Here is a 27266-nt window from a genome sequence, read left to right as displayed (position 1 = left end):
AGTTGAACAAAATGGAGGTGACCACTCTAAAATTCACCTTAAAATTAATATTAAAAAAAACAAACAAACAAACTCTGCCCTCTTACTTTACACTTTTATTTTCCCTTATCTCCTCTTGAACTTTTCTCCACAGGACTCCGAAAGGGAGCAGGAAAGCGTGCTCTAATAAGATGAATGAATGAATACCTTTCACACTGGGCGTCTTTGTGTTTGTTTTCTCGGTTGTGTTTTATCGGGATCAAACAGCAGCGTAGGCATTATAGCTACAGAGGACTCTGCTCCTTGAGTGGCGCTTGGAGGGATAACAATTGTGTTCACGCAGAAAGCCGCCGTGTTCAAGGAGAGAGTGCTCAGGCCAGAGAGGATTTGGGGAAAGGGAATTCACCCACGCAAAACCCATGCAGTTTTACTGGAAGGCAAGCTGCTTCGTTGCAATGAGGGTGCCACCACCACCCACACTTCCTCTGCTGATCCGCTCTAGGTGTGCAGTTGGCTTGCAACATCGCGGTGGTTCATGTTGCAAGCGCTTGGCTCATGCACCGGAGAGTTGACTCTCGCGAGCAGGGATGGGCAACTGGCGGAATGCAACCCGCGCCCACACTCGGAGTGGCCCGGGCTTGATTTTGCAAAAATAACTAGAGCTGAATGGTTCTTATGTTGTAATAACGGTGTTCACCACTAGATGGCAGATATTGCTCACTAGCACCTTCAACGCTTAATAGTGTTACAAACGCGTATGATTACATTATAGACACTTCCAAATGTCTAAATAAATAATTGTCTTTTTTTTTCTCTCTTTCTTGAAGGATATGAAAGAAGAATATGAAACCTGAGATGGTTGGGAGTGCCACCAAATTTTTGGTTGGGAGTGCCACCATTTTTTAGGGCAAAATGTCCAACGGCAGAGTACAAGGTTTGTCATTATTTTGATACTTAATCGGCTTCAGGGTATCACATAACATTGATGTTTGCATTTTCAATGTTCATATACACTGCTAAATAATATGAATTTTGAATGGTGTTCTTTGAAAATCTTTATTTTGGTTCGTTTTTGTGAAACGTACACGAGTTTTTGCACTTAACCACCTCACACAGGGAACGAGTTTTTTTTTTTTTTTGTATGCGTGAGAATAAATTGTAATTGCATATCCACTACAGTAGATGGCAGCAGAGCGGTCGCTGTCTGTACACAAAGAGTATTAGGACCAAGGATGTAACGATAAGCGCGATATCGTGACATTAAAACTGCCCACAATATCGTCGTCGTCATGTTCACGATATTTAAATGCAACACATCTGTTCAAAAAGTCGGGTTGATTTCCATTTGTGAAGTTTTAGCACCCTCCGGTGGCTAGTTTTTTAGTGCAATATAATTTTCATTAGGGATGTTTTGGCCCTTCTATGTTTAAAATCTACACTAATTGTCAGATGAAGGGCAAACGTAATATGTCTGTGAAGCAAGTCAATATGTGGAGGAACTCAATGTGTGCATGCATTAACATAACATAATAGTAATAATAACTTAACGTAACATTATGTACAAAAGCACAATTTTTTTTTTTTTTTTTTTAACAATATTGTGACCTTTTTTAAATATCACCAACCTCCCCACAGTATCGTGATAATTATTGTATCGTGAGCCTGATATCGTGATATCGTATCGTGACGTTTGGATATCGTTACGTCCATAATTAGGACCTCACAAATTAATAGACAATTGATGCTATTTATAGTCGGGGTGAAATATTTTCGCACACTTAAAAAGTAATTGAGAAGCACTGACTTTCAATAATGTTGGCTTGCTGTTCAACAGTTTTGTGCCAACTTTGAATGGGATTTTTATTTATTTATTTTTTTTTGCAAAAGACTAAAGAGAAACCTTTTGTGCAAGGAAAGAAAAAAACAAATCAGTTTACGGTTCCTATTCAGTGGCTGTTTTTGGATTTTTTTTTTTAGAAGACCTCAGGAGATTGTTAGTTCAACTTCCTCTTGTACCCTTCAAGCAATAGATGAAACGACACAGCCCTCTAGGCCATAGTACTTTACAGGTTCCAGATAAATAGCGGAACGTTTTCAACCACCACCAACAATGAGTCAAGTTGCGTTTGATTCCGATGGCAGTGAGTGGTTTATCCTTGGGCAAGATGCCAAACCCTTCAGTTCCTCGAGTGGCGCATCATCAAGTGGGAATTGGGAATTACATTGTTTAACCAACCCGGAGTTTCTACCGGGTGCCGTCCTCGTTTTTCAGCATCTTTCATTTTAGCCAGAAGTTAGATCAGAGATGATCTCAGCACAAAAACACAACAGATGAATATAATCCACTTTTTCCAGACGGGAACAGCCGGAATATTTTAAATTGATACACTACCCCCTTCCGATGAAGTCAGTCAAGAAAAAAAACTGAAGACATGATAATTACACAGAGTGACTCTTTACTTATGGATATCACAATAAATCATCCACACCTGTGCGCACCTTAAGCAATCGCACCCAGCAATTGAATAATAGTACCTCAAAAAATAAATAATGAGCAAGCACATGGAAGAGTTTACTCGCAGTGTAAAAAATTGATTGCATTTTAAATCACTGCCCTTGTAGCTGATAATATCTTTGAAGTGTCAAAATGTGGGCGTTTACCTGCCAGATATATGGATGGTTTTTTTTTTCCAACCACACCCACTTCATTTTTCACGCAATGAATACTGAGGGTTGACTGTTTGAAGTGCTGAGAACGACTCAAAAAAGAAAACATCCCTCAGCTTTGATGTTAGCTTAAAATCCATACCCTTTCCTCACTTGTATGAATACCCTTAAGCCGCATTTCCATCAAATATTACACTTCTTCCGCCCCCCCCCCCCCCCTCTCCCATTTTCACAATAATAAATAGTTTGTCTTAAGAACAAAAAGTCTACACACCCCTGTTCAAATTCTAAGTTTTACGATATAACAAAATGAGACCAAGTTAAGTCATTTCGACCTATGACCTCGTACAACTCAACTGGGGGAAAAAAAAAAAAAGAACAATTTTCCAGAGGGCAAGTTTAAATAAACATCTGAGATAATGTTTCACAAATATGCACTGCCTTTTAATAGCTGCAATGTGGCTGGGTTAAAAATGAATATTCACACTCATTTTAAATCGGTGTCAGAACATAAATGCCTCTGTTTAACCCCAAATAAAGTTCAGCTGTTCTAATAGGCTTTTCCTGACATTAATGTACTCACATCGCCGAGGTATCAGACAGGTGAACGGTACAAAACTAAGTAAGTTGTTAACGAGTTGCGTTTACTCCGTTACATTTACCGTATTTTCTGCACTATAAGGCTCACCTTCAATGAATGACATATTTTAAAACTTTTTCCATATATAAGGCGCTACAGTAGAGGCTGGGGTTATGTTATGCATTAGATGGTGCTGCGCTAAAGGGAAAGTCAACAAAACAGATAGGTCAGTCCAACTTTATTAATAGATTACAAACCAGCTTTCTGACAACTCCATTCACTTCCAAAATGAATAAACAGCTGTTTTATTATTTTCTCTGAGGTAAAGTATTAGTATTAGCTAGCGATCCAAGATGGCGGGATCTTCTGCGCATGCGCGTCACCGATCGTGCAGGGTCACCGATGGCGTCTTGACAGCGAGACCTGTTGCGGCTCAATATTGATCCATATAGAAGGCGCACTGGATTATAAGGCGCATGGTCAGCCTCTTTTGAAGGCTTTTAGGTGCGCCTTATAGTACGGAAAATACGGTACTCGAGTAACTTTTGGGGAAAAAACAAATGTACTTCTAAGAGTAGCAAAATGGAAAACATCCACGCTTGGTTACGTTTTAATTTTTTTCAGGAACGATACGATACTGATTATTAGTAGTCAAGGGGGGCGATATTTCAAGCCGATATTCGTTTGCAGCGAAAGAGCATAGTGTCAAAATTGGAAAAAAAAAAAAACCCGTATAATGATTAGACAGCTTTGTTTAAAGATTTTAACAAAAATTGTAGGGAGCTTCAGTGTCATCAGCATTTATTCTAAATTAAATAGCTCCCTAAAGTTTTCTACTGTAAATAAAGTTTTCCAAAATTTCAACATAATTCCTTAATGAAAAAAAATAAATACAAATAAATAAAAGGTGTCGGGAGTTCTCAGTCATCATCTTTCATAAAGTGGAAATTTAAATAAGTACGTGAATAAAAAGTTACCTGTACCTCCCTAAGCGACAAATGTATCCGAAGTTGCGAACGTAGCTAATTTTTTGTGTTTTTTGTCATGGTTCGTAAAAGGTTTCAAAAGATCTTCGCAAACAGTGAAAAATTGTCTGAACATATTCAAAATGTCTTTTCGACTAATTTTTTCAAACAAATTCACTGCGTTTGCAAGCATTCGCCGCTCGGGGAAATACCAGCTCGGCCTACAGATTTGTGAATCGGCCGATGCCGATATTTGGCATTTTGACAACTTTCAGCACTGATCATCGGCCTGGCCGATAATCACTCTATCCCCATAATAGAAAACATGTAAACAACGTAGTGGAGCAGGTAAATGGCAGATCGGAATAAATCGCTTCACATGTAAACGGGTGACCAGGAATCCTCATTCAGAATGGCAAAAAAAATCTCTGAACCTAGTGGAGGTTTAGTTCAATAGGAAGGCAATTCTGTGGATGTGGTTTCGAGGCTGGTACCGAGGTTACGTTGCGTTCGCAGACCATTCATCCCTTCCCAACCCTGGCATCCTGTAGAGTCTGTGATTCAGCCGGCTTTGCGAGATTGGATCAGTCTGGGGACAGGAAATACCCCCTAACAAGCAGAGTCAAAATGTGATTAGTCTTCATTTTTTCCTGATGTCTGTTTGGTTTTATGTGCGCCGGCCTGTTCTGGTGACTCACATCGCTCAGGTAATGACACATTATCCCTCAACGCGCACACAGCCAAGCCCCTGCTACTTTATAGGCATGATCAAAAGCAGTAGTCGTGTTGTTTCATCACTCTTATCCATTAAATGAGGCCAATCATTGCGTTTTATGACAAGTTTCAAACTTTTAAGTCCAACTTCTTTCATGGTTATCCCTCTGCCATATTGGGTCCAGGCCTTCCGGTTCCTTTCATAATAAACCTTTATTTCCTTTATGACAGATTGTCTCGGTAGTTCTGTTTATGATGAACTCCTAAATAGGGCTGCTCCATTATGGGGAAAAAATATGGAAGTTCCTTCTGGCCCAAGAATTATTTATTTATTTTTATTAACCTGAAGTTGGAGAGCGGCTTGTGCACTGTGCAGTAGGACGATTGCTTTTTTTTTGTTTTTTGTACAAAACATGAAATTGTTTACACATTCAAAAATATTAAGACCAATATAAAAAAATAATAGACTAGTTATGTAAGTTCCTTTTGAAATAAACATGGCAAAAACTTGTAGTTGGAGTGTAGCATGTGCACTGCCATTAGGAGGATTTTTTTATTTATTTTTTGGTTACAAAACAATGTTTAAACGTAAAAAGCAAATAAATCTTAAGACAAAATTCTTATTTTAAAAATTTAAAAAGGTGCAAATTTATAAATGTTAACAACTCAAAAATTAGTATTTATTTATTGTTTTTTACCATTGTGTTGATTTTGTAATTGTGAAGTCTAATAATTAAAATTGAAATCAAATTTGGATTAACTCATTTGCTCCCAAAAACGTATAAATACGTTCTATTTTAAATGTAAGTGTCCCAAAGACGTATTTATACATTTTTAATGTTTTTTTTATTTTATTTAATGCTAGAGCATATAGGAGGCTTTGATACAGCCTGTGAACTGAAGAGAATGCTTCAAGCAATGGTAGTTATTACAAAAACGGCCAGCAAGTGGCAACAGAGTATAAGAGATCAACCAGGGCCATGTTGAAATAAAGTTCATTTACTCATAATTCTAAATAGATTTGTGAATAATGCTGAAACTTAGCTGTATTCTAATGTTAATTGCTGCAAAAGGGAAACGGATAGAAATCTACTTGTTTTCCTGATGAAAGAAGAGACTAATCTTTCTTTTGATAGGTTTCCTATTTTTATAGCAATAAAACACAATATTCTGTGGGCCTTGCAAAATCTGCCAAAATCCAGTAAAACAGTCGGGAGTGAAGGTGAGTCAAAATGGCTGCCGGGAGTGAATGAGGTAATTGCACAGCCCGACCCCTAACCTTAGGCCGGCCAGGTATCCTTAACGAGGGTCCTGCCAGTTCGGTTCCACGGGGTCGCCTCTCCCTTGTCGGACACTAAAGAGTCGCCGCACGCTGACCTCCCCAGCGGCTCAAATTAGATGTAAATTGCGCCTGATTTTTACAGGAGTCCCTAACGTGATCCAGATCTCCCCCCCAAGAGCATCCCTGCCAGCGGGTCAACGCCGTGAGAACGTCTCGCTCCCTAACGACATTTGGAGTGGTCGATGAGAGGGGTCGCGGGTAATGGTGACCTCGCTGGCCTACACTTCACTTCCTTCTAATTAGAGCGCCGGGCCAGATCAAAGGAGCCAAGCGTATCGCAGCGGGAGGGCTACTGAAGAAGGAGGCAGGCTAGTAAAGACCGAGGGGAGGCCAGAGGAGGCTTTTCTATAAGTAACGGTGTACGGATGGGGGAGATTTTTCACGTTTTTTTTTTCATTAGTTGTTGAGGTCAAGGGAGCACTCAACCTGTGAGCTGTGGGATGGAACCTCTTTCTATCGGCATCCGGAGTCTTTTAAAGGCGACGCAGGGGAGAAGGTTGGACTCAAACTTTGTACGCCTCACACAAGCCCAACGCATGCCGTTGCACCAGGAAGTGGAGCTTGTTGCGCTTTCTCACCTACGCTCACTTGGGAGTTGAAATGCACCGAAAACACATCAAAACCGTCACACACAAACAAGCCATTGCAAATCATTTTGTTCCCATGGTTACTAAAAAGGAGCACAAGAAGAATGTATGAGTCTCTGAATATGTATTAGGGACATTTTAATCCTGGATGAAAAGAACACGGAGTGGAAAGAATGGTAATTTAGTTGAAAAGCAGTTCTAAAATTACGTGCGATATTCCCTTCAAATGACTATTTTCCAAAATCATGAGCTTACGTTGAACATCGACTGCATCCTAAAAAATATTTCAAGCATGACATCAACTGCATGATATCCAACATACCTTAATTATGGCTACACAAACAAAAATCATCATCATTTTCATTTATTTCAGGCAATAGTGTGCAGTTGAACACAGCAGCAACAAGTCATACTGTAGTTTCATAATCTGAACAGAAAATAAATAACAGAAAAAGAGAGGAACATTTGATTCTGCCTGAAAGGGAGTGGGAAGAAGAAAATGTATTTAATCCCACCCCCGTCTAATCTATAAAAATACAAATATACAGTACTTCCTGCAAGTTACAGTATTTCTATCTTAAAAATGTTTTTATCAATATATAGACAATATAATGGCATTTCATTAACTGAATTATTAAGTGCAATGGAGATGTTATCATAGGTAACAAATATCACATTCTTATGGGTCATACCAACAATGGTAATACATTTATATATTCTAAGAATAAGACATAAACATACATATCAACTTTAGTAATAAACAATAACAACAGTAGTAGCAGCAAGGACACATTTACACAAAGTATTTATAAATTCAAGGTCATCTGACATATTGTGACCAAACCATGTTTTTATATAGATTAATTGGCAATAAATTACATTCTTTGTATAAGATTAGCAAAGTATTAAATTTAACTAGATCTTTAAATTTTAGTAATTTTGACTGAGCAAAAGATTGTATGTTTAAGAAATCCAACTTTGTGTATAATCCGCAAAGCACGTTTTTGTAATATGATGAATGGCTCTATTGTACACTGGTACATAATCTCGTTGTCAAGAAGTATGTTGCAAATTTTCGCCTTAAGATGTTTATAAATATTATGTAAGAGCTGCACAAAATTGGAAAAATAGTTCCTAAATATAGCCATATTGATATTGCAATATTTAACGTGTACATAAAGCAATTACTTTTTTACATGCGGCAAACTCAATATATTCTCAGTTAATTAGTTGTAATTACCTCTTGATAATGTTCAACTATTGGATGGCGGTGCACATTTTAGTTCACGGCTGACTAGTAAAATTGAGATAAAAACATAAAATTCCATATGAAACTTACTGCATGTCTTTGCGATATATGCATAATATCTATTTTTTTTTATATATTGTGCAGCCTTAACACGAGACTCACTCAATAATGACCGCAGCATAACCCAAAAAATTTATTAAAAAAAAGAACTTAGCATGTTGATGCTAAATACACTGGGATCAAAACATTCATTGACTACTATTGTCATGGAAAAAAAAAAAAAAACCCTCAATATATTAGTTACGCTCGCTTAGCAAGTGGCAATGTAAGATGGCTGCCGTACGTACAAGTAGTACCTAAAAAAAACAAACAAAAACAACAACAAATAAAGTACTTGTGAATAGAGCATGCACAGTTTACAGTATATGACCAAATACCCGGGTTAAAAAAATGTAAAATAGAAATCTTATTCAGGCTTTTTAAAAACTCAAATATGACCATATTTGGATTCTCAAACATGTATGGATCATGTTATGTCAAGTTGCATACACAAGTGTGTTAAATTTCTACTCTGTTTTAGTCTGTTTCATCATTGTATCGTTTTTATCTGTGAACATATGGTAGAAATGTAGGCTAATATGATACCCTTCAATGAGCTTTCATTAGTCATTTGCCAGCGATCTGCTATCTAAATCCACTTTCAACAGATGCTAGCGCTCCAATGTTTTGACGAACCCTCTCGACTGTGCTTTAAAATGGATCATTAGGACTACGGTTGCACTGATACCGATGCTAGTCAGTTCTGATATAGAAAGAAATGCACCGATACTAACACACTTAGCAGTCATGACAAGCGGAACTTAAGAGATTTTCATCACAAAACATTGGTACTCATTATCAGTGTATTTGTAATTGGGACCATTAAATGTAAATGTATGGGGATCTTGTTAGTCCACGGTGCTTTGATGGAACCAGACTTCTCGGGGCTGGCTGTAATCGTCGGGATAAGACCGTGTCATCCCTGTCACTCACCTGGCGTTATCAGCAGGAAATCTGGGAATGCCACGACATTCCAGCAACCGGACAAAGAGGGCCACAGTGAAACAGATGAGATGGGATTTGGCACATGATCGCACGCTTGTCAAAATACATCATCTATCAAGATAGGTTGGGATTGTTTGTAAACGTCACCGCAGAGGAAAAGGGCGATTTTGGCTAATCGAAACCACTCATAAATCACGGTGATTAAAAACTTGTTTGTAAAAGTCAAGAAGCCGACCCGCTCTAGTCAGCCATGTAGCCCCCCTGGGGGCGAACCAGCGCGCTACGCAACCCCCCTACTATTGATGTTGACATGTTCACTGACCTAGTCTATCAACGCACACGCACACAATTGGTCTAGCCCTTCCGTGCGAACAGGCTCTGATATCATTTGTGTCGTCTGATCGACTCTGATCCGACCTCAGTGTGTGCGTGCATGTGTGTGTGCTTGCCCTCAGGTTGTGTATGTATCCAGCTGAGGGAGCACAAGAACCCCCCCGCCCACCATGGGGCTCCCCAAACACCCAGATGAGTTTCTTAACATGACCTAGAACATGTATTTCTTCAAAATAATCTGTTGATATATATCAAGTGTATCTTGGTCTCATCAGACCGCAGGACCTGATTCCAGCAACCCATGTCCTTAGCCTGCTTGTCTTCAGCAAACTGTTTCTTGTGCATCATCTTGAGAAGAGGTTTCTGACGACAGACCAATTTGATGTTTGCGTATGATCAGAGCACAACCAGGTTGAACACCAATGCTGGACGCACTCGTATGTTTTTTTTTTTGTTTTTTTTTGTTTTTTTGTTTTCCAAAAGCAAACTCTGGGTCTTCTAACTCTGCTTTTGCACAGAATATTGTGTACTATTGCTATACAAACATGGAACCTACCAAAAGAAAGATTAGTCTCCTCTTTCATCAGTTAAAAAAGTATTTTCTAACTTTTTCCGTTTTGCAGCAATTACCATTAGAATATAGCTAAGTTTAATTATTATTCATAAATCTGTTTAAAACACTGGGGAAAAAAAGCTTGTTGCAACATGGTCCTGACTGCTCTTTTATACTCTGCTGCCACCTTCTGGCTGTTTTTGGTAATAACTACCATTGCTTTAAGCTACCTTTTCAGGTCATAAGGTGCATCAAAACCTTCTGTATGCTCTAGCATTAAAAAAACAAAAAAAACGTTTTTAGGATCGTGGCCATATTTAAAATATATTAATATGTAAAATAAACGTTTTTGGCAGCAAATTCTGACTGCTGTAAAACTAAATTTAACACGCCTGCTCCCCATTCACACCTGAGACTTTGTAGCACGAAAGAGTCATATGCCCGTAATGAGTCACATGAGGGGTGTACTCACTTTTGTTGCCTGGGGTTTAGCTAATAATGGCTGGATTTTGAGTTATTTTCAGAGAACAAATGCTGTTGTAAGCTGTACACTGCCTACTTTTCATTGCATCGTGTGATTTTTTTTCTTCTTTTTTTTCTTTTCTTTTCTCAGTGTTGTCCCATGAAAAGATGCAATTAAATAACTGCAGAAATGTGAGGGGTGTACTCACTCTATATAAACCACAAATATTGACCTAAAAAAGTTGTATTATTGGTCATCTTTATTAGTGTATCACCTAATAAAGATGACTTGACTTGACATAATGTTTACCAGTCGTTTACATTTTTCATCTGTTTAACTCATTCAACCCAAAAACGTGTAAATACGTTTTTTAACACTTTGTCCTTAATTCCCAAAAATGTATTTATACGTTTTGTTTTTTTATAAATGAAAATACAGAAGGCTTTGATGCAGCTTCTGGTATGAAGAGGTGGCTTAAAGTATGGTAGTTATTACAAAAAACTACCACCAGGTGGCAGCAGAGTATAAGAGATCAGCCAGGATCATGTTGCAATAAGCTCTTTTTGTAAACGTGAATGAATATTGATGAACCTTAACTGTATTCTGTTAAATGCTGCAAAATGGAAACGGATAAAAAAAAAAAAAAATTTATTTGATGAAAGAAGAGATGCTAATCTTTGGTTTGGTAGGTTCCATGTTTTTATAGCAATCAAACACAATATTCTGTGGGCCTTGCAAAATCAGTCAAAATCCAGTAAAACAGCTGGGACCAAAGGGGTTGCTTCACTGAAAATGGCTGGGAGTCAATGAGTTAATTAAAGATGGCAGACTTTCTAACAAATGGTCTTCATTGAGGTCCCAAAATAAGTTTGCAAACTGACTGACAGCTCTCCACACCAACTCGTTATGGTAACAATTACCTTGGACTCACTTGCTCCGATTCTAGTCCAGTGACTGAGGCCTTATTGTGCGAGGGCGGAACACAGCGGCCTTCTTCTCATCTCCCCTCCCGACGCATCATTTTGGGCTTGACCCCTCGGGCCCCTACAAGCCCTCCGCTCGCTTCCACGCTCCTAATACCTTCCTGTCTCCATTATTGGTCCGCGGAGGTCACACTGTGTAAAGGTCAGGGTTTAGGGGTCATGGCGTCACCCAGGCAGGATGCCAAAAATAGGTAGCGTGTGATTTTTAAACCTACAGAAATATCTGCCAGCTGTCAGCTTCAGGTGTGCGTTTTTTTTTTTTTGTAATTTATGTCAGTGTCATTCGTTTTCTTTACATAGAGATTGGCTTGCAAGCCCGAATGTATACCTTGGAAGAAGTTGTACCGTATGTTAACTAAACAAGTGAATACCGGTTTATTGACCCACATACCAAGGTCATTGTTCATAACTGAAGGCAGGCAAGTCTTGAAAGCAGGAATCTAGTAAGGCGTGGTGGCCAACCAGGTACAAAACCCCAGTGGTGGGAAGTCACATAGGAAATGTTATGTTCTGGAGTTGGATCCCAAAATTGCAGACACAAATAAGATTTTAACTCTTTATTCGCATAACATGGAGAGGCGTAGAACAAACTTGACTAGACGAGAAATAACGAGAATGTATTGAATCATGAGACGCTAAGCTAACTTTGGCTGTGGAGGTGCACAGAGGAACAGAGGTAATAATTCAACAAAAACGCACTTCTCAGACAAGCTTATATAGATAGCCAATCGATCTGATTGGTTGTGGCTAGACATGTGGGTAACAGGACTGACATGAATTATCTGATTGGCTGTTGACCAGGTAAAGAGATGAAAGATTCTTGACATCACATAGCTCCTGACATCATATAGCGTCTTACCAGTTGAAACTAGATACTGGTAACATCACGGTCATGACCCAAACATAACCCTTGCATGACCCTAGTCATGACAGTAAACATAACCCTTACATGACCCTAGTCACGACAGTAAGCATAACGCTTGCATGACCCAAACATAACCCTGTCATGCCCTTGCATGACCCAAACTTAACTCTGGGCATGACCCAGTCATGACAGTAAAGTACAAATACTTTTTTTCTCTATTTAATTAGATTTTTCCAGGTATCTGTAATGTACAATATCTGTCAGTGAGCACCGTGGCCCTGGCCAGAGACTTTGGGGGATTTGTCAAATGAGGCTACATACATTTTAAGTTAAGTTAAAGTTAGCATGCTAATGCTAAACTAGGATAGTAATATGTGCCTGCTTTGCTCCGCAACAGTTACATAATTAGCATGCTACTGCTAGCTTAGCATGCTAATGCTAATGTTAACAAACTAATGCTATCTTAGCATACTAATGCCAAGTCAGCATGCTACCACTGTTAAGTCAGCATGCTAATGCTAGCTTAGCATGCTAATGCTAATACTAAAGTTAAATTAGCACACTAATGTTAAGTTAGCATATTAATGCTAATGTTAATTTAGCATGTTAATGCTAACTTAACATGCCAATGTTAACTTAACATGCTAATGTTAAGTTAGCATGCTAATGTTACATTATCACGCTATTGCTAATGCTAAGTTAGCTTAGCATGCTAATGCTAGCTTGCTGACTGATTGAGAGGTAAAGTACACCAACATTTGGCGAACTGTTCAGTGCATTCGGCTTTCCACCTTGCAAGAGTCAGCAGTCACATCCAAAATTTCTGCGGAAATTTTTCTAGTTCATAATTATGTACCTGTATGCGTGTTTAAGTACAGCGTATGAGGTCTGCATGCCATTACAAGCATCAGCCATGGTGCTGAAGCGCTGCAATGTAAATCAAAATGATGCTCCCCGCTAGCATAAATCACTCCCATCCTCGACCGGGGCACAGTCTGCAGGAGCTGAATGCGCCTGCATGGCGGCCTGCATTCCCAAGCAGAGTCGGCAGCTCACCTGCGCCGCGGTGGCATGGTGACGCTAAACGACTCATCGGGGCTCTTCCTCCTCACCTTCCCGTGTTGCTGTTAACACTCTCCAAGCAGCTGCAACTTGAGAGCACTTCTGAAGGTGCCGGTGAATGGGACGAGCCGACGTACCTGGTTAACTGACGCGCAAGTGACAAATGGCGCCGCGAGATGCAAGTGCGTGCGGGTAGCTACAATTACCTGGAGAGCTGAGAGGAAATAGTTTAGCTTAAAAGTTATGCGCACTGAAGATGAACTGCCTCAGGAGTGCGTGTTTAGAAGTCCTTGTCTGCATCGGGGCAGAGCACACCTGAGAGCATAATGTAAGCGGGCTTTTTGATGACCTCCACCAAGGAAGTGTTTATTACATTCGGTTGTCTACCCTCTGTTCCGTTTAAAATAATCAGTAGAGTAACTAATTACTTTTAAAGCCAAGTAATCAGTAAAGTAGCTAAGTTACTTTTAAAATCCACTTATAACTGAGTTACTTTTATAATCAAGTAGTCAGTAAAGTAACTAAGTGACTTTTCATATACTGTAGACATACCATGATGGGTAAACAAGCATTCCCGAAACCTAACAATTTGGATATACGCTACAAAACGTCCCCCATCAGGGTAAAAAAAAAAAAAGGTTCGGTACTTGCTAGCATGCTACTCCAATGTGCTAGTCTCAACAAGAGAACTACGATGACATATTTCATGATATTGTGCTTTTCAGTACCTTTCAAGTACCTCCTTCGATTAATTATATGTATTAGTTACAGTATGGGAAAATTCTTTTGATGGTGGCGGTGAATGAGCACCTTTCATCAGGAGATTATTCACAGAGCAAAACTGTTTGACTTTCCCTTTTTTTTTTTTTTTTTTTTTTTTAACAGGAGGAGGAAATGATAATAAATCCCACCTGTGCGAGCGCATCTTCCTCTACTGGAGGATGTAAAAGTTCCGAGGCGCCCGTATGCACCGCTATAAAGACTCCCACCTCCTGACGCAGAGGGGCCAACCTGTAATAAGAACCGTCGGAATGACGTGATTGATCGCGCAGCTGAGAAGGCAACAGGCTGGATGGGCCAGTGCTTGCCAGAGACGAGGATGGTATGTAGCATATGTGTGTTTGTGTGTCTGTAAAACGTTAAAACTGGGACAACGAAGAAGCCATCAAGTGCAAGCATTTGCTATCTGGCCCTACAGAGGGAACTTAAATTCTTAAGAGAATTGACTGTTAGGAATAAATATATACAATTTCATGTATTGTCTAACTAAAACTAATGTACGTTTTGTAAATGTAATAAAAACAAAATTAACTGGAACTACATTTTACTTTTACAAAATTAGCGAAATTATCCGTCATTTTCGTCTTTAATTTAATACACGAGCCTTGGGTAGGTTTTAAATATAAGTTTAATGTATTAATATTGGTATATGTCGCCTAGAAGAGTCATCATCTGGCGGCAGCCAATAAAAAAAAAAGGGTCACCAGATGACATCACTCCTCGGTGTCAGTTGTGCTTGCGGCTTTGGCTGCAAATGATCATGCTGCATTGCTTGGCCTATTTGTGCTGAAGGCAATCAGTAGTCAACTTCTAGTCGTTCTGATCATGTCGTGTGATTTCTTTATTACTGTAATACCTTCATACTATGTTGATTCCACAACCCGCTGACCAGGCAGCGCTGCACTTAGATGTTGCTCTTCCCGTTGATTTAAAAAAAAAATAAAATAAAATTATTTAAAGATGGATTCAAATAGTGTTTTTTTGTTTTGTTTTTCTGTTTTTTTTGGCGCTGTGTCTTCCGGGTGGATCATCTTAACGATTGTTTCTCAATCTGCGTAACGACATCGTGCGTGCTCGTTCCTAGCTGCGCATGTGCACTTTGAGTGTTTGTAGCATGTAGCTAGCATCATGTAGTGAGCTTCGGATTCAGCCATTCATCATTGTAACTAGTGTCATTCCGATACCGATACTGGTATCGGCAGAGGTGCCGATATTGCATTAAAACAGTGGTATCGGTATCAGTGAGTACTCACAAGAACACACCATTTTCTGAATTCAAGGTGAAGAGACCCAGATTCAAAGAAAAGGTTTATTTTGTTCACCAGTAAACCTTATCTATACCCGTCTTGTGAATGCGCATAGGAAACTGGCAAGGTTCAAATACCTCCAACAAGATAGAATCACCGCATTAACCTAAAGCAAGGTGTAAATCACACTGATAGCTGTCAGGCCCTGCAAAAGTACTTTATTTGTTCCCGAAAGCCACTGATTACCCAGCTGTTTCTCAACACCTTTGTTTCAAATCTGAGCCAAGTGACATCCGCGTGATGGATGCCCCTCAAGCACAATGAGGCGCGGAGGTGAAGGGGAGGGCCCGGTCGAAGACTTGCGCAATTGTTCATATCCCGTTTTGCATACCTGATGTCATCTTGATGCGAGCGCCTCGTGCGTTCTCACGGCCCCTCCCAGGCAAGTTGTGCCTTCGCTGCTGTTACGACATTCTTAAGCAGAGATGGTGAAAGTATTCACATGCTGTGCTTAGAAAGACAAATACCGGTGGAAAACATCAGTTTACGTTGCAACGTACTGCTCACCTGTAGTGTCATAATCTCGCTGCGAGAGGCTTTATCGTATGGCGACAAGTGAAAACGTGCAACCCCACCACCCCCCCGTGAAAAAACAAAAACATGACTAGGTGTCACTGGGCCCTTTAATCCGATTAGCCTCATCTGCAAACCTTTCCCTCCTGCGGGCGATGAGGGCCGAGGAGGCTCACGCGCCCATTTGCCCGCCGTGACTCAGTCACACCTGCAGCCGACTAACTTCCAGGCGTCACACTCCACTGATCGGAAGTCGGATCCCCGATAAGGATTGCTGGAGAGTGAAACGCTGATTGAGAGTGAAACAGCGGGGGTGGCAGAAATGGGGTTGGTATGAACGTGCTGCTCGATGGGTGGGAGGCGCTCGGATGGGGCGAGTGACAGAATGATGATGTGGGTGGATCAGAGCCCAAAGCTGTTTTTTTCTCTTTTCTTTTTTTTTAGGTTGAAGGGTTGATTGATTAATGGTTTAAAAACACCTGAGGGAAAACATTGCTTGAACTTCCCGTGCTGTTTATGGGCGTTGCCTCAAACTGTCTGATTTTCGCAGTCACATGAAAATGCACATACAGCAAAATTGGGACTAAAACAACCCAATTTTGGGGGGGGGGTAGAAAATGCAATTTATGGGGAATTGCATGTGGTTGTTGGAATGCTGAATGGTAAAATGTGGAATTATGTGGAATAATGAATGATGTTGACTAACACTGCATGATGCGAGTGAGAATAAGCAGTCACCAAATTGGATAGATGGATGGATGGATGGATTTGGAGTGATGTAAAATTACATTGGTGAAAATGTTGATGAGAAGTATGGAATAACATTGAAAGAATTGGAATGATGTGGAATAATGAATAAAAAAAAAATCTAGTTTCATGAAAAGTGTGGCATGATATTGGTAGAAAATGTTAAATATGTTGATGAAAAGTGGCATTGAAAGATCTGAAATGATGCGGAATGCTATTAGCGGAATGGTGTAGAATGATATTTGTAAATATTCATTGTTGAAAAGACTGGAATGATATTAAATGATATGGAATGATGTAAAATATTCATGAAAAATGTCTATATTGATGGAAAGTCTGGAATAATGAAAAGATTTGAATGATATTGGTTAAGGATGCACGATAATATCGGTTGCATATTTGTGATGTCATAATGCGTGCAACTTCATATTGACATCGTGATGACATGGCAGTCGCCAGTGTGGGCTTTCGTTAACTCTTTTACTGCCACACATTATCAAAAAAAAACCAAAAAATTTAATATGACGAAGGCTTTGATAATTTACATCATCCTTGAAAACAATTTCATCAGATTTCATCATGTTTCATTGTAATTTCATACGCAATGAGCTCATTTAGAAGAGATACAATACTGCCATCTGGTGGCCATAGATAGTGTTTTTGATTCCACAACTCATTGACCAGGCAGCACGTGCTGCACTTAGACGGTGAACTGCCCGTTGATAAAAAACAAAACAAAAAAACAAAACAAAAAAACATAGTTGACACCATTTAACATTTATGGCAGCATACATCGTGATTTTACTAATCGTTATTAAACGTTTTTGGCGGTCAGAGTTAATGTGACTCCACAAAATGTTACCCTCGCAGTTTTCACACTCACACATTCACACATGTAAGGGTCTGTGAGTGAAAAAAATAAGTGGTGTAAACACTGTCTTTCCACAGAAACGTCTCGCTGTTTACAAAACAAATACAAAATGGCAAAATACAGGCGCGGGGGGGGGGGGGGGGGGGGGGGGGGTTATGACAAAATCACCACCAGAAATGAAGACAAGCCCTGATCTGTAAATTGAGAAGTAGTTTGTTTGTTTAAATCCTGTATTTAAAAAGTGCCTTTTCCAGAGTGAAACCGGCAGACAGCCCCTTTAACATTCTTAGCTGTCATGAGTGTAAAATTCAACTACTGTTGATGTTAAAACCTCAAATTAATATAATAGTCTGATGATGCGGTGAGTCGGGCCTCAGGGATGTAATTGTCTTGTCACTTGTCACATGTATAAAAGGATTTCAACCATTGTAAAATGTAAAAACAAGAAAGTGAGTGGCAGGCCTTGGTGACGTCAACAACAACATATTCTCGTCTCACGTTCTTTGTTGACACTGCTGCTTCTTTTGGAATGAATGTCAGAAAATGGTTTTGAGGCATATTTCCCAAACAATGTTGATCAATTTCCAACTTCAAAGCTTCCACTACACGACTTCCTTCCGTAAATACCTGTACTTTTAACTCCTTTTTTTTTTTTGGCATGTATATAGCACATCTCTATTGAGTGCTCACTTACACCTTTAGTGACGTTGTTTCCTGTAGGAAGCTCATGCGTCAACAAAGGCGCATTGTGCGGTTTACACTCCAAAATAAAAAAGTGAAAAGGAACAATAGCGCGTTTGTGGGTGCAGCGCAAAGCAGCAGGGGGAAGAGGCGGAGAGCTTTCCAGGAGGAGAAGTTGTTGTGCAAGTTAAGGAGCAATTCAAAGTGTTTGAGAAGATATTAGGTAGAGGAGCTGGCAGGACATTCGCTCGCGTTTTGGCCGTGAAGCGTCGCACTGAGCGCCAAGTCGTGTCCCTCTGGTGGCGGCCAGTACTGCAGCTCAACAGAATACGCACACACGCTCTGCCTCAGGGACTGGGAACAGGCTGCGTAGCGAGATATTGCCGAGGGAAAAAAATCAAGCGTGTGAAATTGCTTTGTGACTGGCAGATTATACAACAGTTGCACAAAGCTTGTGACAACTCAGCCGCTCCTTCTTTATAGCAGTGGATTATTTGAAGATTACATATCACATATAACACATATCAGATTGTAATATCAGAAAAGTATTTAAACATACTCATTAGATTCAGTTGAAGGTTTGGAGCCTGCAGGTGTAAACCCACACGCCGAAATTTGGTTTCAGGTGTGTTGTTATAATAAAATTACAAATTGTCTACAGCAGGGGTGTCCAAACTTTTTCATTTGAGGGCCACATACAGAAAATCAGAAGGACGCAAGGGCCACATAATGTTATGAAGAGAAATTATGTTTAGTCCTCAAAATTGTACAATTAATTTATTTCTGCTTTTGCATATTTAGAAAAATCCTACAGTATATAAACCAATTTATTTGTAATATGGCAGTAGGGTTATTATAGTTTTGGAATTTTTCATTTTAGTTAGTTTTTATTAGTTTTCAGGGTGGTTCTGTTAGTTTTTAATAGTTTGGTTCTTTAAAAAATGCTTAGTTTTAGTGTCAGTATTATTTTTAAAAAAAATGTGTATTACGTGTGCACAATATTTCAAAAACAGCATGGGAGCGATGTCATCTTTTGGTGCTTTTCTATTGGCTGCTGCTAGATGACGTCACTTCTGTGTGACATACTTTCAAACGTCGTCATTCCGGTTTATATCAAAATAAATCTACTAAAAATCACATTTAAAATCTTCCCCAAATGCTCATGCATTAAATTAATGACCAAAGACAAAAACAAAGGACGTTTGCTATAATTATTAGTTTTAGTTTTGTAAACATAAAATGTCGTTTCAGTTAGTTTTCGTTTTTATTTTATTTCAGGGAACAAAATAGTTTTTTGAATTTTATTTTTTTAGTTAATTTTTGTTAACTCAAATAACGTTTGTTTTTCGACACCCTCCCTTCCTACTTTGACCATCTCCAAACATTTTGTTTTGTTCATTTAATTGAACTGAGGCAAATGCCATTTTTAACATATGTCGCGGGCCACTGAAAAATGGACGGTGGGCCGCAAATGGCCCCCGGGCCGAAGTTTGGACACCACTGCTTTACATGATCAAGATTTTGGAGCCGATCACCAATTAGTTATTAGGGGGGGGAAGCAACAACAACTTGTTTATTTACTGTACCGTCTTCTCCCAAAATTTTAAAAAACTGCTGCCCATTGAAATGCATTTAGAAAAAAAAATTACAAACCCGAGAACCATAATAAACATCCAATACACGGAAAATGGGCCACCCCATGTTATATTTCCCTGATCCAATCAATTGTCATTGATCGATCGGCAAATTATAACATTACAGCCGATTGTCATCGATTTGGCATTAAAATCTAAAATATCTGCCAACCTGATCCAGATATGAATGAACATGTACGCTTTAAAAATACTCGTCAAAAAGAAAAAATAACCCAAATTGGGCCGACACAACTTTTTGGGTTATTTATTTAACCAAAAAAAGTTGGGTTAAATGACTACATCTTATTTATTTTGTCGGTTATTTTCTTGTCAGTTTTGTAAAAAATGATCCAATTTTGGGGGGTGCTTTTGTAGGTTATTAATTTGACCCCAAAAATTGAGTTGGTCCCTTTTTGACACAAATTTGTTTCTTTGACATTAAACCTTTTTGGATTTCAGTTGTGGCCCTTCCAGAACCGACACTGGCTCAGATTTAAATCAATACTTAGCAAAATTCATAATTATATACTGGCATACCAGTGGATGAAATTGAGAAGTTTGTGGTCTTAGCGGCCAAAATGCAAATGACTGCCCCCCCCCCCCCCCCCTCCTAAACTAAAATGTTTACATTTTAGTGCTTTAAATGCTACTGCAAAAAGACTGTGGCTAAGAGTGCATGCTAAACTGATCGCCCACCAAAGTCCCTGGTAGCCTCAGCAACACAGAATGTCCCGACGCAGCTTTTTTTTTTTTTTTTTGCGCGCGCGCCACACAGAGGGCACTCTCGCCTGGTGACGCGTAGGATCGGCGAATCTGCTGACATCTCCGCTTTGAACGGGCGACGCCGAGGCCTGTAGCGACAGTTGACACTCGCGATGACAGCGTTCAACCAAGGGTGACCGAACGATTGAATCCGGGTTACAAGCAGTGCTTCACTGTCAAATGAGCATTGGATTTGTTTGAGCTCAGACCATCGACACGGAAAGTACTTCTGTGCATGCCCTTAGGATCGAGCGTTGTTTCTTAATATTCTCCTTTAAGAGTGTGGAGCAGAGTCCAAAAATTAATACATAAACGTGCCCTGAAAGCGTGTAAACAGTCTCGGTTGGTTGCTGCATAATTTCTGACATATCTACTCAGCTTCTAGACTGGAAAGCAGACATCAGCCTTTTTATTTTTTTTTTTGCTGTGGAATTGTTTGGGCTGAGGAGGGGAAAGTGGGTCAGTGTCAAACACCCCGGGGAAGAAATAGCATTGCAAAATGGGGTACTGGCTCACGATTGCATGTACTAAGGGGGTTAGTAGTGAGTGGATGGAGAGATGGGATGAGAGTAAAGTGACCTGAGAACGCTGTTTAGCTACTCATGCAGAAAAATTTAAACCCTTGAACCTTTGCAGTCGTGCCCCAAAAAAACATGCAAATGGTTTGTTTTGCAAGGTAGCACGCATGCTGTCGTAGCGTGTGGAAATCGTTGCAACCCAAGGTAGTTAATAGGGATGTAACGATATCCAAACATCACAATATGATATCATGATATTGTGGGGGGGTTGGCGATATTTAAAAAAAGATCACAATATTGTAAAAAAAAAAAGAGCTCAATATTGTACTTTTGTACATAACAGCAATGCATATAAACCACCTACAATCTCTAATAACAATATTGAGGCACTTATTTGGTAATGCAAGCACACATTGATCGCTTCACAAGCAAATTAGATTCCTCTTCATATGACAATTAGCATAGATTTTAAACATAGAAGGCCAAAATAACCCGAATGAAAATTAAATTGCACTAATAAACTAGCCATTAGATGGTGCTAGAACTGCACAAATGGAAATCAACCTGACTTTTTTTTTTTTTTTTTTAACAGATGTTTTCCTTTTAAATATTGTGAACATGACGACGACGATATTGTGGCAGTTTTAATATCACGATATCGCCCTTATTGTTACATCCATAGTAGTTAAACGAAGAAAACAAGACAAACTAATCGGCATATGGTTTTACCAAATGGAACTTTTCCTTCCTCCACCTATTTCCGATTTTGACCTCTCTAAATCAATCACTGCTTGGTGGAAATGGAACTCTTGTTTGTGTTAGCCTGTACCAGCTAACGAGAAGGTATTGTTGATATTCCAAAGATGAAACCTGAAAAACTGTATTTTTGTGGTGTGGCCTTCGAATTGATCCTCATGGCCAATCAACCCTTCAGAAGATCTGGACCAGTCTAGTTTTTAGGTGATTACAACTGTCACAGTGCTGGTTTGCTATGAAATCCAATATTTGTTAAAAAATAAAAAATAAATATATACAGTGGATATAAATAGTATACACACCCCAGTTCAAATGCTAAAATGAGAGCAAAATGAATCAATTTAAAATTTCTTCCACCACCAATGCTTAGATTTATTTGAGGTTAATCAGAATAATGGTGGCAAGTGTGTGCTGATTCCCTTCTGAGCATGAGTTTGAATGTGATTGGTTCATTCTCAACACGTACTTAAGAATCTGAATGATTGCAGTTATTTATTTATACTTCCCCTCTTGAAAATATTTCATTTTTCCAGTTCTTGTATTGGTCATCGGTCATATTCAAATGAAATGATTGATCCTGCTGCCATTTTTATATCACAAATAAAAAACTGGCTTTCGAACAGTGGTGTGCAAACTTTTTATATTCACTGTCGGTGGCTACAGTAAACCATCTTGATTTGTGCTCGGGGGGGGAAAAAAAAAAAAAAAGAGAAAAGATGGTGACATTTTGAAAAAGCCTGTGAATTGGGCCAGCCCCTGAGTGTCATTATAAGATAGCGGGCCTTCAGAAAAAAAAATGTGAGGATAACAAACATCACATATTTTGAGGTCCCAACATCCCATATCTAGCATTAGATTTTGAAAAGAGAAACCTATGAAACCTGCTTTTTTTTTTTTCTCTCTCTCTCTCTCTCTCTCTCTCTGCCTTGTGCCGCCATATTGAAATGTATTCCAGGACTGAACAGTGGCACTGGGTGGTCATGAAAAAAAAATGAAAAGAAGCTATATTTGAATAATATTTCCAAATGGGAAGCTTTTATGCGGGATTGTAAGGTAATCCGCCTTCAAATATGGCCTCCAAAATCGTTTGGTCATGTGACATTCACACGCTGAGCCCAGAGGAACTGTAATGTCGTTTTCAGTCGAGAGTAAATGGCCACCCCCTGATATGGATTTTTCTACTTAATTCATATTGCACAAATACAAATGATTCAGAATACAGTGTTTTGATGTTGTAGTCAAGACCACACCAACCGAGACTAAGACATTATTGAAACAAGATCGTATCAAGGCCATTTTGGAGGTTGAGGCTGAGATGATGCAAAGATTTTTGAAGGTAGAGACCAAAACAAGTCCAAGAGTTTTAGAGGTCTAGGCAGAGAGGCAAGACCAAGCTATTTGGAGGTCAACACAGAGACAAGACCAAGACTTTTGGAGCATGAGACCAACACAAGACCAAGACTTTAAAGTTCTAGACCACATGTCAAGGTCCTGGGTCAGAGTCCTACATGTTTTCGAGGTTACTCTACTCCAACGCACCTGATTCAATGATCAGGATAATTATCAGGCTCCTGCAGAGCTTGCTGATGAGCTTAAATGTGAATCAGCTGTGTTGAAAGTGGGAACCATCCAAAACCTGCAGGACTGCGGCCCTCGAGGACTGCAGTTTGACACCTATGGTCTAGACCGAGACAGGAACAAGCCTTTTGGAGATGGACAGAAACGAGACCAAGCCTTTTGGAGGGCGAGACCAAGACAAGACCCAGATTTTTAGGGGTCTAGGCCAAGAGAAGACCAAGACTTGTAGAGGTCTAGACCGAGACAAGAACAAGCCTTTTGTAGTCGGTACAGAGACAAGACCAAGACTTTTGGAGGTAGAGACCGAAACAAGAACATGACTTGTAGTGGTCTAGCCGAGGCAAGAACAAGACTTTGGGAGGCCGAGACAAGACCAAGGCTTGTAGAGGTCTAGACAGGGGCAAGAACAAGCCTTATGGAGGTCGACACAGAGACATGACCAATAATTTTGGAGGTCGAATGCCGAGACGAGACCAATACTTGTGTGTTGAAGTCTAGACTGAGACAAGAACAAGCTTTTTGGAGGTCAACACATACCAGACCAAAACTTTTGGAGGTTGGGACCGAAACAAGACTAAGAGTTTCTTTCTGCAGTCGAAGCATCAACATAGAGGACACTGTCAACTAGCATAACGAATATAAAGTTGCCATTAGCTCTGAACATTACCAAAAAATCAGGTCTTTGACCCTGGTATCAAAGCTGATGCCAACCTTGACTTGACCTTGAGCAGCGGTGACTAAAAAGAAGTGAAGGGCTCAGGGCAGACAAAACAGTGTAGGAATGAAATAGTAATGAGAGGAGATGGGCCAGTGCTCCACCAGTAAGCATCTCCACCTCCTCTCTCGCCCTCACCCCCCTGCTGTGATAATGTCCCCTCTCGTTTTCGTCTCATCCTCCCATCCTCGTTGCACCACTTCCTTCCCTCGTCTCCTCGCCCGAGTCCTCGACAGCAGGGGAGAAGTGACCAGAAGGGGTGAGAGACTCCGACGTGTGAGAGAAGGAACACTTTCTTCCACTCGCTCGTATAAAGCCATCACGATCCCTGTTAATTCCCTCCGCCGTCTGTCCTCCTCGCCCGCCGCCTGCTTGTCAAAGTGTTTATTCAGCCTGGCATTGTTTCCTCGCTCCTCGTTTTCACAGAAAGACTCGGCGAGCGTGATTCACTGCATTCACTTGAGGACAGTAGGGGAAATGAAAAGACATTTGGGGGGTAAAGACCCCCTGCCTCATGCGCGCCAGTCAGTGGGAGGCTGTGGAGGCGTCCGTGCCAGTGAGAGGTGGCGCGAAGGTGGTGCGGCAATGGAGAACGGGGGCCCCTTTGGTCCGTGCCCCTGCTGATTGAGATGTACCCCACACAGGCTAAACCCACTTTGAGGTGGTACTGTGGCGCAAAAGGCCCCCCTTTAGCCTCCGGGGCGCGCCAATTCCAGTCAAGAGCCTGCTGGGAAGCAGCTTGTAGAGAGGGAGGGTTGAGCTTGACATGCTGCTGGACGGAGCCTAAAGGAGGCTGCGGATAGGGAGGGGAGCCAGGCAGGGATGGGGTACCGCTCGGTGCCAGGGTTGCCCGGGTTACAGGCACAAGCAAGAGGCATGATTCTCTCTCTTCATGTGTTATTTTTTTTTTGAGCGAGTGTTTTGTGTGCTGCTATCCCGCTGTGGGGATGCGCCAATCCCTGCCGCTCTGGTGTCTTGGACATTGCCCTTTGATGACACTCACACAGACAGAGAAAGTCTCCCACACTGCTTCGGCGTCTGCCACTTTCGTTTGAGGCTGAACGTGACAGTCATGGTATGAAGATGACCACATAAACATTTTTTGTTTGCACTTTTAAACATATTCTTCCATGCATAGAAGTACATAATTGTTGTTGCATGCATGCCAGGCCAGTAGATGGCGATGTCACTTTTAAAAGAAGCATGTACATTCGCACCAGCTTGTTGTCCTTCTGCGTTTGACCTGAAACCATCTTTTGAACATTTTTCAGCATATGTAGGTTATGGGTTTAGAATTTTGCATATAGACTGTAATTATGTATGTAAGTGGGTCCATAATAATAAGAGTATCCTTCGTACTCACAATTTTTAGCTTTTTTAATTTTCTGTCAAAATGGTGTCAGTGTATGCACACGGACGCTCAAATTACAGAAGGACCCTCCAGAAGTGTCTGACAATTGGTCCCATTCAGTGGCTTTTATGACAGCCTAATCACAATAGTTGGAGAAATTGCCTCCGAGCCGACAGATTGATTGTATGTGCAGTGAGGTGTGTGTGTGATTACAGGAGTCTGGCTCGTGTTATGGATCTGTGCGGGGATATAAAGCGCTTACTGTACTGTGAGCCACGATAAGGTGTTCTGGTATCCATTTGGACCAATCGGCACTGATGACCGGGGGTGGTGAGAGGGGCTTAGGGAAAAGGGGGGGATGCTGCCCCCAGATAACTACTGCTCTTCCCTGATCAAACAAACCGCCGAGGCGGTCACGCTACCACCCATATTTTCATTCTTCTTATACCTACCTCCCCGTCTCGACTTTCTCCCGATTGACCCGAGTTATTTTTTTTCGTCATCTGCCTCTCACAATCAACATTATCCACAAAAAGCCGCACGGGGCAAGATGACGAGAGGAGGACCGATTCATGATTCATCAGCTGGAGCGAGAGACAGGAAGCATTTTGGCGATTCAAGTGGAAATGTTATACCTGATGTGAATGAGTGATGCATGGGGGGGTGGAAAGGATGAAAGAAGGGCGGTCTGGGCCTAGCGGAGGCCAGACAGTCGTCACCCTTAAAAAAAAAAAGTATAATTGGCCCCTGCCGACTTCGTAATGGAGCCGTCAAAGGGCTCTATTTTCACAGGACAATGGCATTTGTGTGCTTGCGTTTGTGTGGGCGTGAACACATACTACATGTATGTGAAGGCACAGACTTTTAACCTGAGGCCTCTTGCATGGCCCCGAGGGACATTCAGATGCCTGTAAAGGAGATGCGACTAAAGGGCGCACTCACTCAAGGGCTTTTTTTCCGTACCCCATTGACCTCCAGCCCCCTTCCCCTGCCCCGCACTCACATTACTCTAACCAAACCGTACGTGGGCCCAGTTGCCTCCAAAATATACGTCATCACGATTCACGCAAGAAGATGACGTCATCATAGGGGGACTGTTGTTTAGATGGCTCAGCAGCGCAATGGAGAGCAAATTCGACAATGCTGTTGCCCTTCATCATAAGACCAACGTGAACCCTTTGCAGCTGCCATTTCTTTGCTCGGAGCGCTCTGGATGTTTTATGGTCAACAGTTCTAGGCGCTTGCTATATACGTCGCACGTACATACGTGACATCACGGTTACGTTTTGCGTGGCGACTACTCGCCTCAGCTTGCGCATGTGCGACCAACCGTACTGTTCGCAGGCCCACCTCTCCCTATCGTGCCAAACTGGGGATCCAAACCGTACTCGGGTGCGGATCGATTGCGCTCACACTACCTATAGAATCCGAACTTTAGAAGCAAGCATGCTTGGGCACGGTACAATGGCCCTAGTGTGAGCACATGAACTATGTCACCCTGCAAGTGCACATTTTAAATCAATACTACCGACCATATTTTCCGGACTATAAGTCACATTTCTTTTTCATCATTTGGCTGGTCCTGCAACTTACACTCAGATACGACTTAGAACTTTTGACGGTTTGGCGGTTGTTGCTAAAGAAGGTGGTGGTAATGCAAAAAAAGC

General features: G+C 40.8%; 1 protein-coding gene across 4 annotated transcripts in view; it reads left to right on the top strand.

Moving 5' to 3' along the window:
• eva1aa (eva-1 homolog A, regulator of programmed cell death a) overlaps window positions 1-27266 on the top strand; it is a 282265-nt gene that overhangs the window by 52679 nt on the left and 202320 nt on the right. For 3 of the 4 annotated variants that reach the window (XM_077511030.1, XM_077511023.1, XM_077511024.1), the window contains exons 2-3: window positions 807-913; window positions 14272-14488. The gene's annotated coding sequence lies outside the window, so the exon portion shown is untranslated. Of the gene's footprint in view, window positions 1-806; window positions 914-14271; window positions 14489-27266 lie in introns of those variants that run through there. The other variant, XM_077511025.1, reaches the window with a different exon arrangement.

This window comes from Festucalex cinctus, chromosome 21, assembly GCF_051991245.1.
Source record: "Festucalex cinctus isolate MCC-2025b chromosome 21, RoL_Fcin_1.0, whole genome shotgun sequence".
In the NCBI taxonomy this organism is placed as follows: Eukaryota; Metazoa; Chordata; class Actinopteri; order Syngnathiformes; family Syngnathidae; genus Festucalex; species Festucalex cinctus.
The sequence above is the reverse complement of the archived record's forward strand: the minus strand, read 5'-3'. Positions and strand labels throughout refer to the sequence as shown.